This window comes from Acomys russatus, chromosome 8 (assembly GCF_903995435.1).
Source record: "Acomys russatus chromosome 8, mAcoRus1.1, whole genome shotgun sequence".
Classification (NCBI taxonomy): Eukaryota; Metazoa; Chordata; class Mammalia; order Rodentia; family Muridae; genus Acomys; species Acomys russatus.
In genome coordinates, this window is record NC_067144.1 from 64,931,135 (window position 1) to 64,946,379 (window position 15,245).

Below are 15,245 nucleotides of genomic sequence, written 5' to 3' on the forward strand. Positions count from 1 at the left end.
TACCCCCTCCCCTGTCATACACACACACACACACACACACACACACACACACACACACAGACACTCACTTCACATATCATACTATTACATACACACTTATGCTTTTACAATACAGATGTTTTGAACATTTAAAATTACTGATGGTGAAATAGATGTCTAATTCACCTCCTGCTGAGCGGCTGAGCTGCAGCAAAGCAGACACAGGAAGCTTAGCTTCTTCTAAAACTTGTCTTTCTACATTTAATCTGCCTTAGCTAGCAGGGACTTCCCTCCGATTGAAGCCAGAAGCTGCAGAGGAGAGACAAATGAGTTGATGAGCTGTGCTCTATGAGCCATCACACCTGGCTTTTGTGCACAGCTGCTCCAGAGCTTCTGGGTGTTACACAGCACTCTGCCAAGGACCACATCCTAGGCCTGATGCCATGAACTATCAGCACCAACATAAAACCTCAGACTTCATCATCCATCTCTTGATGGTTTGTGTAAATTGATCTATGTCAAAATTTTATTATGAACACATGAAAATTATTTTCTGATATGTAAAATAATCAAAAAAGATAATTATTAATTTTCTTTAATTCCATTCAAGGCTCCAGAAGCCATTAACAAAAACAATGTAAATTTATAAGAAGTTTTAAAGAAAGCTATAAAAACTTTTAAGAGAACAAACTAAAATTTCACATTTAGGCAGTTTATCAATGACATGAAGTGTACGTAGACACCATTCGTTCAATTGGCTTCCTTGTGTGAATGTAAAAATGTTGTTCTTTTTTTCTGGTCTAACAGAAAACCTGCTCTAATACATTATAGTGAGGGACAGAAGTGTCTCTCGCGAAATATTCCATTCTGATTAGGAGGCTTATACCATATCTTCAAATCAGTAAATTTCAGCCATAGCCCAAGAGAAAAGAGAAGGGAAGGAATTCCACTGTTTTCTCAAACAATCATTCTAAGGATTCAAAACACTCTGCTGCCAAACATTTCCTCCCCCACACACCCCACGGCTGAGGTTCTCAACCTTCCTAACACTACAGCCCTTTTCTTGTCTTGGGGTGACCTGGAATATACAATTATTTCCTTTTTAAAAAAAATATTTAATTTTTTTAATTAACTAATTTATTTCTCATGTACATTTATATAATTACACATAGATACAATAAAAACATACAGCAAAGAGAATGATGAAACCATCAGGAATTAGATAACTGTTACCTTCATTGTGTTTTGGCTATTTGTATGCGGAAACCTAGAGGAAAACCTCTTTTCTATCTTGGTGAGTCTAAAATTCTGAATATAAATGGTGCTGGTCTAACTGGAGGTCTATGTGTAAAAAAATGCAACTGAACCCATATTTGTCACCTTGCACAAAACTCAAATCCAAGTGGATTAAAGACCTCAACATAAAACCAGAGACACTAAGTCACTTAGAAGAAAAAGTGGGGAAGTGGGCACAGGAGACAACTTCCTGAACAGAACACCAACAGCCCAGGCCTTAATGTCAACAATTAATAAATGGGACCTCATGAGGCTGAGAAGTTTCTGGAAGGCAGGAGACACTGTCAAGAGAACAAAGCGACAGCCTACAGACTGGGAAATGATCTTCACCAGCCCTACATCTGACAAAGGTCTAATATCCAAAATATATAAAGAACTCAAGAAGCTAAACACCACCAAACCAAATAACCCAATTGAGAAATGGGGCTTGGAATTAAACAGAGAATTCTCAACAGAGGAATATCAAATGGCTGAGAAACACTTAAAGAAATGCTGAACCTCCTTAGTCATCAGGGAAATGTAAATCAAAACAACTCTGAGATTCCATCTTACACCCATCAGAATGGCTAAGATCAAAAATTCAAGCGACACCACATGCTGGCAAGGATGTGGGGAGAGAGGAACACTCCTTCATTGCTGGTGGGAATGCACTCTAGTACAGCCACTTTGGAAATCTATCTGGTGCTATCTCAGAAAAATGGGAATAGGGCTTCCTCAAGACCCAACTATTCCACTCCTTGGAATATACCCAGAAGATGCTCCAGCACACAACAAGAAAATTTGCTCAACCATGTTCATAGCAGCCTTATTCATAATAGCCAGAACATGGAAACAGCCTAAGTGTCCATCAGTAGAAGAATGGATAAAGAAACTGTGGTACATATACACTATGGAATACTACTCAGCTATTAAAAACAAGGAATTCCCGAAATTTGTGGATAAATGGACTGAGCTAGAAATTATCATATTGAGTGAGTTAACCCAGAAGCAGAAAGACTCAAATGGTATATACTCACTTATATCTGCATATTAGCCCAAGGGGCATGTCCCACGAAAGCCTTCACTTACCAGAAAACTCAGACAGAGGGGAGGACATCCTATTGGGACTCTAAATGAGAGACACATGAGAGAATAGCAAAGTAGAAGGATCCAGAGGGTCCTAGAAACCTACAAGTAGAACATTATGATAGGTAGATTTGGGCCCAGGAGTCCCGCTCAAACTAAGGCACCAGCCAAGGACAATACAGGAGGTAAACTTTAAACCCCTACCCAGATCTAGCCAATGGTCAGAATATTCTCCACAGTTGAGTGGAGAGTGTGATATGACTTTCTCACATACTCTGGAGCCTCACATTTGACCATGTCCCCTGGAGGGGGAGACCTGGTGACACTCAGAGGAAGGACAGCAGGTTACCGAGAAGAGACTTGATACCCTATGAGCATATACAGGGGGAGGTAATCCCCCTCAGGAACAGTCATAGGGGAGGGGAATAAGGGAAAAATGAGAGGGAGGGAAGAATGGGAGGATACAATGGATGGGATAACCATTGAGATGTAACAAGAATAAATTAACAAAAAAAGGGTAAAAAAATAAAATAAAAATAAAATAAAATAATAAAAAAAGAAAAAAATCTGTAACTACCAACTTACAACATGTGTGAGGCCTAAAAATTCTTAACCTCTACATAACTAAGAGTTTCATCATTTGGTGTTACAGGATGATGCCGGCCTAGTAACTGACACTATTTTAGATTAAACCGAGAGTACAAAACGTCAGTGAAGGCCTATGTTGCAATTCTCTTTTTCTTCCAGCACATTTGGGAGAATGACTTTCTCCTTATGTATAATAAAAGGGCTTGACAAGAGTTAAGATATGATTAATAATCTTAACATGTGAATGTTTGGGTCAAAGATACTTCTGGTTTCCAAGAAGATGCTCATTATGATAAGTCCCCACCATCCAAGGAGATCTGTCTATAACAAAAACATCTAGACTGTATTTTATACGTTTCCAAGATGTGTTTGCATCTGCACAATATTTTCAGTGAGACCCATTCTGTTGCAGCAAGAAATATAAAGTGATGACCTCTTTGTGCCGGTAGATTTAAGTGACTGCCAAAAACACATTGGTGGGCCTGCTCTGCACACTCCCCACCCACATTGACTCATTCCTTGGTGAGGCTCACGAAGGGTGGAGAAAATCTCTTCATTTGGAGGGTTCCTGAAGGAAAACATACTTTCCCTGTGGATGCCTGCTGTCCCACTGACAATCCTGAACTTTTAACAATTCTGTAATGTGTCATTAAGACATCTTGAACTCATTATTAGGAAACATGTAAAAACATGGTTTCTGCTACATTTTCACTGATTTAGAAAATAAATCATTATAAGGTTGTATATACCCTGCTGATTGTTTTATATTTTTAGGGGGTAATCTTTGTAAACATTAAAAAGAGAAGACATCTATTTTAATTTTGGGTAAGAATGGAAATTCCTAAGGGAACTTTATTCTATGAATTTTGTGTACAATTAAATCCCACTTAGAAAAGTAGCATTTAGAAAAAAAAAACAGTTAAGTGTGCAAATGTTTGACCACTTTCAACTCTTCCTCCTATTCCTGTCTCTGTCTCTCTTTTTCTATCTCTCATTTTAAATCAAAATTGGACAGACTGTGATATCATTTCTCATGAGTGCTTTCTTTTGAATAAAACAGAAGGAGAGAAATGAATCATTTTAATTCTGAGACAGATTGGTGATCACCCCCTGTGGCAGAGCATCGGGGTGCTTATTACTTTGAAGTGATAAGACACTTGGCAAACTCGTGGTGCATCTTCATTAAATTAGTTGGAAATTGTTTTTAGAATATCTGTTCTTCTCAAACGCACATTCAGAACTGGTCAACATAGGCTGCACTGCAGGCCCCAAACAAGCCTCACACCATCGAATCTTCTGGCATACACATAAGTGTAATTTGATCCTGTGAGCTTAAAATATTATTTCCTGAGCATGGCAAAATTAAAATCAATCAGTTAAAATATTGAAAAAAAAAACCACTTACAAGTTTAGGAAAGTATTTGGAAATACTTAGATGAATGTTCAGAAGAAATGGGGACTATGGTGAAACTGACTGAAATAAAAATACAGTATCTTATATGCTGAGACTGGCTTTCACAGGCTGCCATCTATATCATACACTAAGCTGTTCACTTATAGGTTTGAGGATAAGAAGTCCAATATCCGATATCAAGTTTCAGCACTTACAGCACTTGGTGAGGGCTTCTTTACTACACGTTGCCATGGAAGATAAAAGGAAGATAAGAGGGAAGTAGGAAAGGAGAGTAGAGGGAGGGAGGGAAGGAGGGAGTGAAAGAGAGAGGGACAGAGGGAAGTTGGGAGGAGTCATAGGAGAGGGAGAGAGAGATGGAAAAGGAGAGAAAGATGGAGAGGGAAAGAGGAGAGAGAGAATGAGTGATTGAGAAGGAGTCTACCCCCTTATATTCATCTTATTTTGAAACAATGAAATTAACCCAGTTAGCAGGGAAAAAATTTTCATGTTGCAAAAATCTCTCAGAGGCTCTACCTGTTAATAATGGTTTCAATGAGAAACAAATAAATTACTGGTAACCAAAAATGAAATTTAAGAGCAACACTAAAAGTATGAAATATTTATGAGAGATTAAAACAAAATGTGAAAGACTCATACACTAAAAGACCAAAAATTTTACTTAGACTAAATAAAAACCCACATATATTGAAAAGCATACTTTATCTTTTCAGATCTTAAAATCAAAATATTTCCAAATAATTTTCCAATTATCAATATGTACAATAAATCTCAATTAAAAACAGTTCCATTTGTGGGACAATGAAATACTTCTCTAACACAGAGAATACGTCCTTCAATGCACATAGGGTAAGTGAATGTGCACTGTACATGGTTTTTAATGGGGGCAGTGAGGTCTCAGTTCTTGCTCTAAACAAGCTGAAAATGAAGCAGAAATGACCCAAGATGTCATACCACAGGGCTTGAGGCTGTGACTAACTATATTGGAAAAATATGAGGAAAGTATAACTGAAGATGAAAATTTGATTTTAGTTCATACAGTGGCAATGACTAATATATTCTGAAAAGGAGGAAAAATATATAAATAATTTGTTAATACAGACAAATTGGGAGGCCTTTAAGATAGCAGAAGAACCAAGAGTTCAGACTGGATTTGGGGTCTGTGGAATGTGGAACATACAGCCCTAGGATTGGATAGCTCTTAGGTGATTGAGAGAATAGTAAGCAATAGAAAGAAGTAAAGTGTGACTTGTCCATTTCCAACCTAGGAAAACTAAACCTATCTGCTACACAGCGCACATCTCTTCACTTTATAGTAATCCTCTCCTTTAGTTCTCTTCTTTACTACAGACATTCACAGTATTAACTGAAAATCAAGGTCAGAAGATACATTTACAATGTCCAAAATACTGACAAAATAAACCTGCAGTAAGAATTCCCTCGAAGTATGTATGTGCTTTCGTGGTAATTCTTTTGTCTTAGGCTAGAGTTGTTCCTTATATAAATTCTGAAGACTGGCTATTTTTCTGACTTTTACTGAGAACAAGAACTTAAAGACTATATAATACAATGGATTGTACATTAGCTGAGCTTCAGGGTTATTTATTTCTGTATTCCCAGTACTAAGTTCAGGGTTTCACACTTATAAAATAATCTTGTTGAATGAATTAATAAAGGAACAAATGAATGAATGATTTTTCTAAATAAATATCAATCAGTTGTTCAATAAGGCCAGAGTAGTACAATACGCATGAATTTTATGGTAATATGACGATATTAGGAGGGTTTCAGTGCCGTTTGCTCAACTGTAATGTTTGACTTTCAAGCCTCATATTCTGCTTTGTGAAATGCAGTCTAAGTCATATGTAGCCTAGAATTCTTTTCCATTCAGTAAATATAAATAATAGTTTAAATTGCTTGGAAATAGAGGGATGGTCATGCATTTTTGTCTGGCTTTAGATAGGATTCTGTTCAGGAAACACGCATGGAACTTACTGAACTCTCACAGTACACGGCCTTCTTTATTGTGTCCTGTCACCCCATGGCTTGTTGATGTCTGGCCCAGTCCCAAAACAATTTCAAATTCCAGCATCCAGAATTTTATGTGAAACTTACCGCAGACAAAGACTGCTTGTATTTTGTTCAATGATCACTTTCTTTCACAGCCTGGCACATAAAAGATGTAGACTTTTCTCCCTCCATTCCTGAATAATGGATTTTAAAACCATATTAGACATCTCCAACATAATATAAACCTAGAGAGTATGTAGTGGAATATCTCAAAATGCCCTGCCAGTAAACATTTTGCTTATTAACCCACACTCCTCCCATGAGATACAGTGGTAGTAAAACTAATTCATCAAGTATTCTTTAACACTTGCCAGATAGCAAGGGCCACTTCCCTCCACACCAGTGACAGGTTGATAGCCGGATTTTGGAAATGTTTGTCAAAATCCAAGGGCTGAGCTCTACATGATTTATTTACTTGAGTGTTCACTGGCTGGATGTGTGAGCCCTTTATCTGGCAGAAGACACGAGGGTGGGGGATTTTTCCTTCAGTTATGTTCGTGCTTAATTCAGTCTGAAGAAAATAACTGTAAAGCACAAATAACAAGGAATGCATATAGAGTCTACAAAGAAGGAATATAAGACTGGGACTGAAAGGAACTTCACCTCAACACCCGTGGTGACATTTCATGATTGCTAGAACTCAAGGATCTGTTCTTTGAACTGGTTGTTTATTTTTTAGGGTTTGTCATTTACATTTTTACATTTGTATTTACACACAAATACATTTACCTTGCTTTTTCTGATTTGTAACCAAAGATAGGCTTGCACATCTTATCTGGCTAATCTTATGCTATGAACCCGAGATCATGTTTCACGCTTATAGAGCTCCAATCACACAGCACCTCCACAGTACATTGTAGATATTCCCTAGGCATGAGGGAGAAGGCTTGTCTGTGTTTGAGTACTTTCTGTTCTTAGGATGTCCCTCAAAACATTCATTCTCTTTGGCGACACTTCCACAGCCAACACACATTGGACAAAGGCAAATACAGGTAGTTTCTTGCGGTTGTTTAGTTTAACTGTAACTACCATACCATTATGACACTAAGACCACGTGGAAAGCTAGGAAACTGGCAGGCATCTATGGATTGGCTAGAATCATATATACCAAATCCTGAGGCAAGAAACCCATCCACAAGAGTGTTTCCGTGAATGGATCAAACTTGTCAGCAAGCCTACACTGGAATGCTACTTTACACAAAATCTATACTTCCAGTCAATATGGCCTCATAAGTTATGATTGAGATGTTCTAAGTTCTTTTGTCATAGATATAGGCTCAAGTTTATGAGGTAGGCATTAAAATATTTGAATAACTTCCAACACCACGTATTTTAACTTCATAGCAAAATTAGGTTAAAACTAAAATGAGTAAGCATGATGAGAATAGCAAAGAGACTTGAATATCTTTGGAAATTAAAAATAGACAAAAGTCAGAAAAATTTGAAAGCAAAGACCCCTCTTAGTCTAGGTAAGGAATCGGGCCCACAGCTAAATAATAGCTTAGTTATCTTGTGCTATCCTTGTTTTCACAATGTTGTTAGTAGTTCATTAATTTACATTTTTACATATTCTTTCATTTATTTAGTGTGTACCTGCATGGAGATCAGTGGCTAACTCATGGGAATGGGGTCTCTACTTCTACCACCTCAGTTCTGCTCATTAAACTCAGGTCATCAGAATGGTTAAAATCACAAACTCAAGTGACAGATTATGCTGGTGAGGAGGTGAAGCAAGGGTAACACTCCTCCATTGCTAGTGGGAGAGCAAACTTATACAACCACTTGTGAAATCAACCTAGCGCTGTCTCAGAAAGTTGTGAAAAGCTCTACCTCAAAACCAGCAATATCATTCCTGGGCATATATCCAAAATGTGCTCCACATACCACAAGGACACTTGCTCAACACAGTTATAGCACCTTTATTCCTAATAGCCAGAAACTGAAACAACCTAGATGTCCCTCAACTGAAGAATGGGTAAAGAAACTGTGGTACATTTACACAATGAAGTATTACTCAGCTAATAAAAAACAAGAACATCATGAAACTTGCAGGCAAATGAACAAACTAGAAAAGATAATCATGAGCGAGACAACCCAGACCTAGAGAGACACATATAAGTCAATATAAGCTATAAAATACAGGATAACCATGCTACAATCCATAGATTCAAAGAAGCTAAGTAACAAGGAGTGACCAAGGGAGGACACTTGAATCTCACTGAGAAAGGGAAATAAAATAGACATAGGAGGGGATGGAAGGAGGGAGGTGAGTGGGGGAAGGGGTTTGAAAGAGAACAGGATGGATAAAGTGTGGGGAGGACAGAAGGAGAGAGAACTAGGAGAGAGAACTGGAATCAGTGGGAGGAGGCATCTCTGGGATGAGGCCAGAAAACTAGGACAAGGGAAACTCCCAGGAATCTATGAGGGTGTCCCTATCTAAGACTGCTAGCAATGGGAAATACTAGCCACATCCTGTAAACAGGCAAGACTTCCAAAGGAGGGATGGGGATACCAACCCACTCACAAAACCTTCCACCTACAATTTGTCCTTCCTACAAGATATGCAGGGATAAACACGGAGCAGAAATTGAGGGAATGGCCAGTCAACGACTGGCCTAATTTGAGATCCATGAGCATGAGACGTTGCCCACCCCTGACACTATTAATGATATTCTGCTATACTTGCCAAAGGAATCTAGGAAACTGTGATCAGAGAGGCTTTACCCAGTAACAGACAGAAACAGGTGCAGAGAACCACAGCTTAACATTAAGTGGAGCTTGGGAAATCTTGGGTAAGAGTACGAGGAAGGATTTAAAGGGCTAGAGAAATCAAGGATACCACAACAAAAACTACAGAATCAACTACCTTGGGCCCCTAGAGGCCCACAGAGACTTAACCACGAAACAAAGAGCATGCATGGGATGGACTTAGGCTCCTTACACATATGTAACAGAGTTGCAGCTTGGTATTTATGTGGGACCCTTAACAACTTTAGCAGATGTTGTCTCTAGCTCTGTTACCTGTCTTTGGATCCCTTCCTCCTAACTGGGATGCTATGTGCAGCCCCAATAGGAGAAGAAGCACCTAGTCCTACTGCAACTCAGTACACCACATTAGGTTGATATCCATGGGAGACCTCTTTTCTGAGAAGAAAAGAAGGGAGGACTGGGGTTAGGGGATGCTAGAGAGAAGGACTGGAAGAAGAGAAGGGATGAGAAGCTGCAATAGGGATGTAAAGTTAATTGATTAGTTAATGAAAAACAAATCAAGCCATCAAGTGTGGTGTCAAGTGCCTTTACCAATAAGGCATCTTGCCGCTACGGCATGCCTCTGTTTCCTATTCAGTTTGGTTTCAGGATCACTGCAATCTTACATCATTTCTCATGTTGATATAGGATCATATTTAGACTAACATGGGAAGTATCTTGGTTTAGATAGGGCTTCTATCACTGCAACAAAATGCCATGACCAAAAACGACTCAGAAGGGAAAGGGATTACTTTATCTTACATATCCAGGTATCTGTGCAAACTTGGTTCTGATATCCCCCACACCCAAGTCAATTCATGCTCATGTTTCCATATAAAACGGTATAATATTGTCTAGTCATATTCTTCTGTGTACTTCAAGCTATCTTTATATTATGTTTAATTATGTTCCTAATACAATGTAAATTCTGTATAAATAGTTTTATTCAATGTCACTAAGGAGGCAGTAGAAAGAGGAACATCTGTCCATATCCAGTGGAGGCATTTTTTGTTTGCTTGTTTGTTTTTGTTTTGTTTTTTTGAGACAGGGTTTCTCTTTCTGTGTAGTCTGGCTGCCCTGGAACTCTACAGACCAAGATGGCCTTGACCTCAGAGAGATCTGCCTGCCTCTGCCTCCTGATTGCTGGGATTCAAGGCCTGCACCACCACTGAGCGGGTCACGGTTTTCTTTTTTTTTTTTTCTTTTCTTTTTTTTTTTCTTTCAGATTGATGGAAGTTTATTTGAATGTTAAACAAAGACTGACTGGTCAGACCCACAGCGTGAATTCGGGAATTGGACTGTGGCGTTGGTCTGCTTCTAAAGCAGGTTTTATTATTAAAAATAAAAACAAAAACAAGAAACTGTAACCAAGTAACAAAGCAATAACCACCAAAACTGCAATCAGGCAAAAACCAGATAACAAAATCACAATCAGGGATCCACACATAGGAAGAACATTACATCATTTTGACTGGCTAGACAGTGTTTCTAATTGACCTTTAATATGATTGGTTCTATAGTTGGGGGCGGGTTACAGTTTTCTTACTGAATATTTTTGCTCCATGACTGGCTGCATCTATGGGTACACAACATAGAGATTATAAAAGAAAATCACCTTTCTAAAAGTTTTAACTGTGTGTGTGTGTGTGTGTGTGTGTGTGTGTGTGTGTGTGTGTGTGTGTATGTGTGTGCGCACACATGCACAGATTTCAGGGAGTCTTAGAGGCCATAAGACAGCATCAGATCCTTTGGAGTTGAAGTTAGAGGCAACTGTGAGCCTTTCCCCAGGTGATGGAAACCAGACTAAACACTAAACTGTCCAGCCCTGTAAATCAGCTGTAAAGCTTGGTTTTGTAGTGAAGTTGATTCCTGTCCAGCAACCAGGCATGGCGTGTATTTCCTTATCATCCCTTTAAGGCTGCTGCTGCTGCACACTCTCTGAGGTACAGAGCTTCAGTTTTTCTCTTCTTTGTGTCCTTTTGAAAAATTCACACAGAAGAGTATGATCAGAGTGTGAAGTGTAGATAACATAGTGTAAATGGTCAGACAAAAGTGGTTTTACTGTTTATCTAGAACAAAACATTTTGTATTGCTGGATTTTCTACTTCAAATATATATATATATATATATTCCAAAGAAGTATAGTATCTAGCCATAGTGATTTATAGTGACATGGTTTGGTTCTATCAGTTACAAGTATGAGAAGAAAGCCCACTCCTCACTCCTGTCACCCTTACTTAGCAAGGGGAATGTGAAAAAATATTTAAAAGTAAAAATAGCCATTTCTCATGAGATTGCCTTATTCTTATTTTTAATTTTAAAATCAGTTTAATCTCCCAGTTCTAGAAGACTCATTTTTCTTGCTGCTGGCAGATTCCTAAGAAGACAAGAACAGCATTTTGTAATATTTTTTCTTTAAAAACTAATGAGTGTTCATGTCCATGTACACACGCACATGGAACTAGTGTCTGAGACAGAGTTTCCCTCAATTGTTGTCTGCTTCAGTTTGTTTGTGAGAAACCTCAGTTTGTCTCACTTAATGGAGATAACCATTTCAGTTGTCCTATCTCTGCATCTATGACTATGGGATTACAGTGTGGACTTTTCCGCTTGCCTATTTTATGTAAGTGCTTTGGGTTGAACTCAAATCCTGATTCTTCTATGGTAAGCAGGTCAAGTACTCTATCTTCTGAGCCATATCTACAACCTCTATTTCACCATATTTTTTTTTTTTTTTTATTAATTAATTTATTCTTGTTACATCTCAATGTTTATCCCATCCCTTGTATCCTCCCATTCCTCCCCCCCCCCCATTTTCCCATTATTCCCCTCCCCTATGACTGTTCCTGAGGGGGATTACGTCCCCCTATATATTCTCATAGGGTATCAAGTCTCTTCTTGGCTACTTGCTGTCCTTCCTCTGAGTGCCACCAGGTCTCCCCCTCCAGGGGACATGGTCAAATGTGAGGCACCAGAGTATGTGAGAAAGTCATATCACACTCTCCACTCAACTGTGGAGAATATTCTGACCATTGGCTAGATCTGGGAAGGGGTTTAAAGTTTACCTCCTGTATTGTCCTTGGCTGGTGCCTTAGTTTGAGCGGGACCCCTGGGCCCAAATCTGCCTATCATATTGTTCTACTTGTAGATTTCTAGGACCCTCTGTATCCTTTTATTTTGCTGTTCTCCCATGCGTCTCTCATTTAGAGTCCCAATAGGATGCCTTCCCCTCTGTCCCAGTTTCCTGGTAAGTGAAGGCTTTCGTGGGACATGCCCCTTGGGCTAGTATGCAGATATAAGTGAGTATATACCATTTGATTCTTTCTGCTTCTGGGTTAACTCACTCATTATGATCATTTCTAGCTCAATCCATTTATCCACAAATTTCGGGAATTCCTTGTTTTTAATAGCTGAGTAGTATGGCCCAGGCCTTAATGTCAACCATTAATAAATGGGACCTCATGAGGCTGAGAAGCTTCTGTAAGGCAGGAGACACTGTCAAGAGAACAAAGCGACAGCCTACAGACTGGGAAAAAATCTTCACCAACCCTACATCTGACAAAGGTCTAATATCCAAAATATATAAAGAACTCAAGAAATTAAACACCACCAAACCGAATAACCCAATTGAGAAATGGGGCTTGGAACTAAACAGAGAATTCTCAACAGAGGAGTATCAAATGGCTGAGAAACACTTAAAGAAATGCTCAACCTCCTTAGTCATCAGGGAAATGCAAATCAAAACAACTCTGAGATTCCATCTTACACCCATCAGAATGGCTAAGATCAAAAATTCAAGCGACACCACATGCTGGCGAGGATGTGGGGAGAGAGGAACACTCCTTCATTGCTGGTGGGAATGCAAACTAGTACAGCCACTTTGGAAATCTATCTGGTGCTATCTCAGAAAAATGGGAATAGGGCTTCCTCAAGACCCAGCTATTCCACTCCTTGGAATATACCCAGAAGATGCTCCAGCACACAACAAGAAAATTTGCTCAACCATGTTCATAGCAGCCTTATTCATAATAGCCAGAACATGGAAACAGCCTAAGTGTCCCTCAGTAGAAGAGTGGATAAAGAAACTGTGGTATTTCACCATATTTTAATGAGAAAGACACCATGTGTACATTTTTCTCTTTGTTTGTTTGTCTCTTTTTTTCTTTTCTTATTTATTTATTTATTTATTATTTAATTTTGGGTTTTTGAGACACGGCTTCTCTGCGTAGCCTTGGCTATCCTAGATTTGCTTTGTAGACCAGGCTGGTTTCAAATTGACAGAGATCATCCTGCCTCTACCTCCCTGAGTGCCAGGATTAAAGATATATACCACTAAACCTGGCTTAGGTATATAACTTTTACAGACATTCTTTACTTTAAATCTTGACATCTTGTTCTGACAGATTAGGGAATATAATCTCCAAGCACACATACTCATGGCAGAGGTATCTATCTGTTGTTTTATAATAATGTTTGAACACTTATTTTGTGTTTTCTCTAACTACAATGATCTCATTTTATTCTTCTGTTACAGGTAACTTACATACTGTCTCTGAACATTATAAATGTTTCATGAGAATAGGTTATAAAATTCAAACTTGGAGGGCAAAAATAGTACTAATTGAGGGAACTTCTATAAGTTGAATGTCACTGAACACCAGACCAGGCATGAAGTTATCACTTGTGTTTATTAGCTGAGAGAGGAAGCAAGCCCTAAAATTATCATCCACTTGCCTTAAATTTTTAAATTATTTTTACATTATTTTATTCATATAGAGTGTCTCTGTGTGCGTTTGTGTGCATGTGGATGTTGAAGCACACACACATGTATTGTGATCAAAGAATAACATGGTGAGGATCTTTCCTCCCACCTAAGCGGATTCTGGAGATTGAGCTCAAGTCTTCAGGCTTAGCTGAAAGCATCATCACCCTCTGAGTCATTTTCATGGACTTGTCAATTTGTCCTCTCTTAAATTCTTTTTCTTTTTATTTTATAATCATGGTACTGTTATCATCCATGGTTGATTATCTACAGTATTTGATCTTACTCTTTTCTTTAAAGAACTCTTAAGTGCTTGTGGTTATTAGATCTGGACTTTTAGAAGCCAACACAGAGGTGGAAGTGTTCCAACAAGAGACCAGTAAGGGAGATTGTGAGGAGGCAGATGCACAGTTAAGAATGGCTTTCTGTTAAATTCCCATCTTCAGACCAGTCCTTCCAGGAATACTAAGCATTAAGTGACGCAACATAGTGTGTTCCTTCTCAGGGAGTGGAGAGTTGTTTCCAGAGTAGGGAATCACTTGTTGACTTCAGGGCTTCCAGGAAGACAGTGAATGTAGGCAAGCACTCATCTCCTGAAAGGTCCAGTAGTTCAGAGCGAGTCCTGTGAAGAACATAAGACAAGCATTACAAGCAAAAATATTGGCTGGTAATGCATCACAGGATGAACAGAAAAAAATAGATTGTTGAAAGGAAGGCTAGGCCCCCAAAGGCAAGCTTACATACATGTTCAGACTGGCAATAATCAAACCTTGCTTTGTAAACCATGATACTTGAATCTGGGCTAGGGAAAGCCATTTTGATTGCTAAGTATTAGGGACTCACTTTCTGAGGTTAATCCCTGAGATTGTGTGTATTCTTTCCACATATAATAAATTGCATATTCTCCACTCGTATGTTGACAGAACTATTTCAGAAAATCTAAAAGGATACTACAGAACTATGGGTTTCACATGTAGAAAAGTTTGAGAAATACCTACAAAATATAACAATTATCCATAACTGGATACGGTTTGTTCATTATTAGCTCAAATATATTGTCAAATATCAGAAATATTCTGTGATGTCTTAGAAAAAGGAATTTTAAGGTCTAAATCTAATAGTAGGAAACTATGCCTTTAAAATTCAAGCACGTAAGGTCAAATGTCAATCTGTTAATAAATTGTTTTATATTTAAAGCTTTTCTTCACAGAATTGGAATTAATGGACTTTCTTTTTTTAAAAAGGGATCGCGTCAGAAGCAAGTATTTAAGACTTGTAAATGTGTAGTAATACTTAGTTATAAAAAAGTCATATTAGTTACAGCAA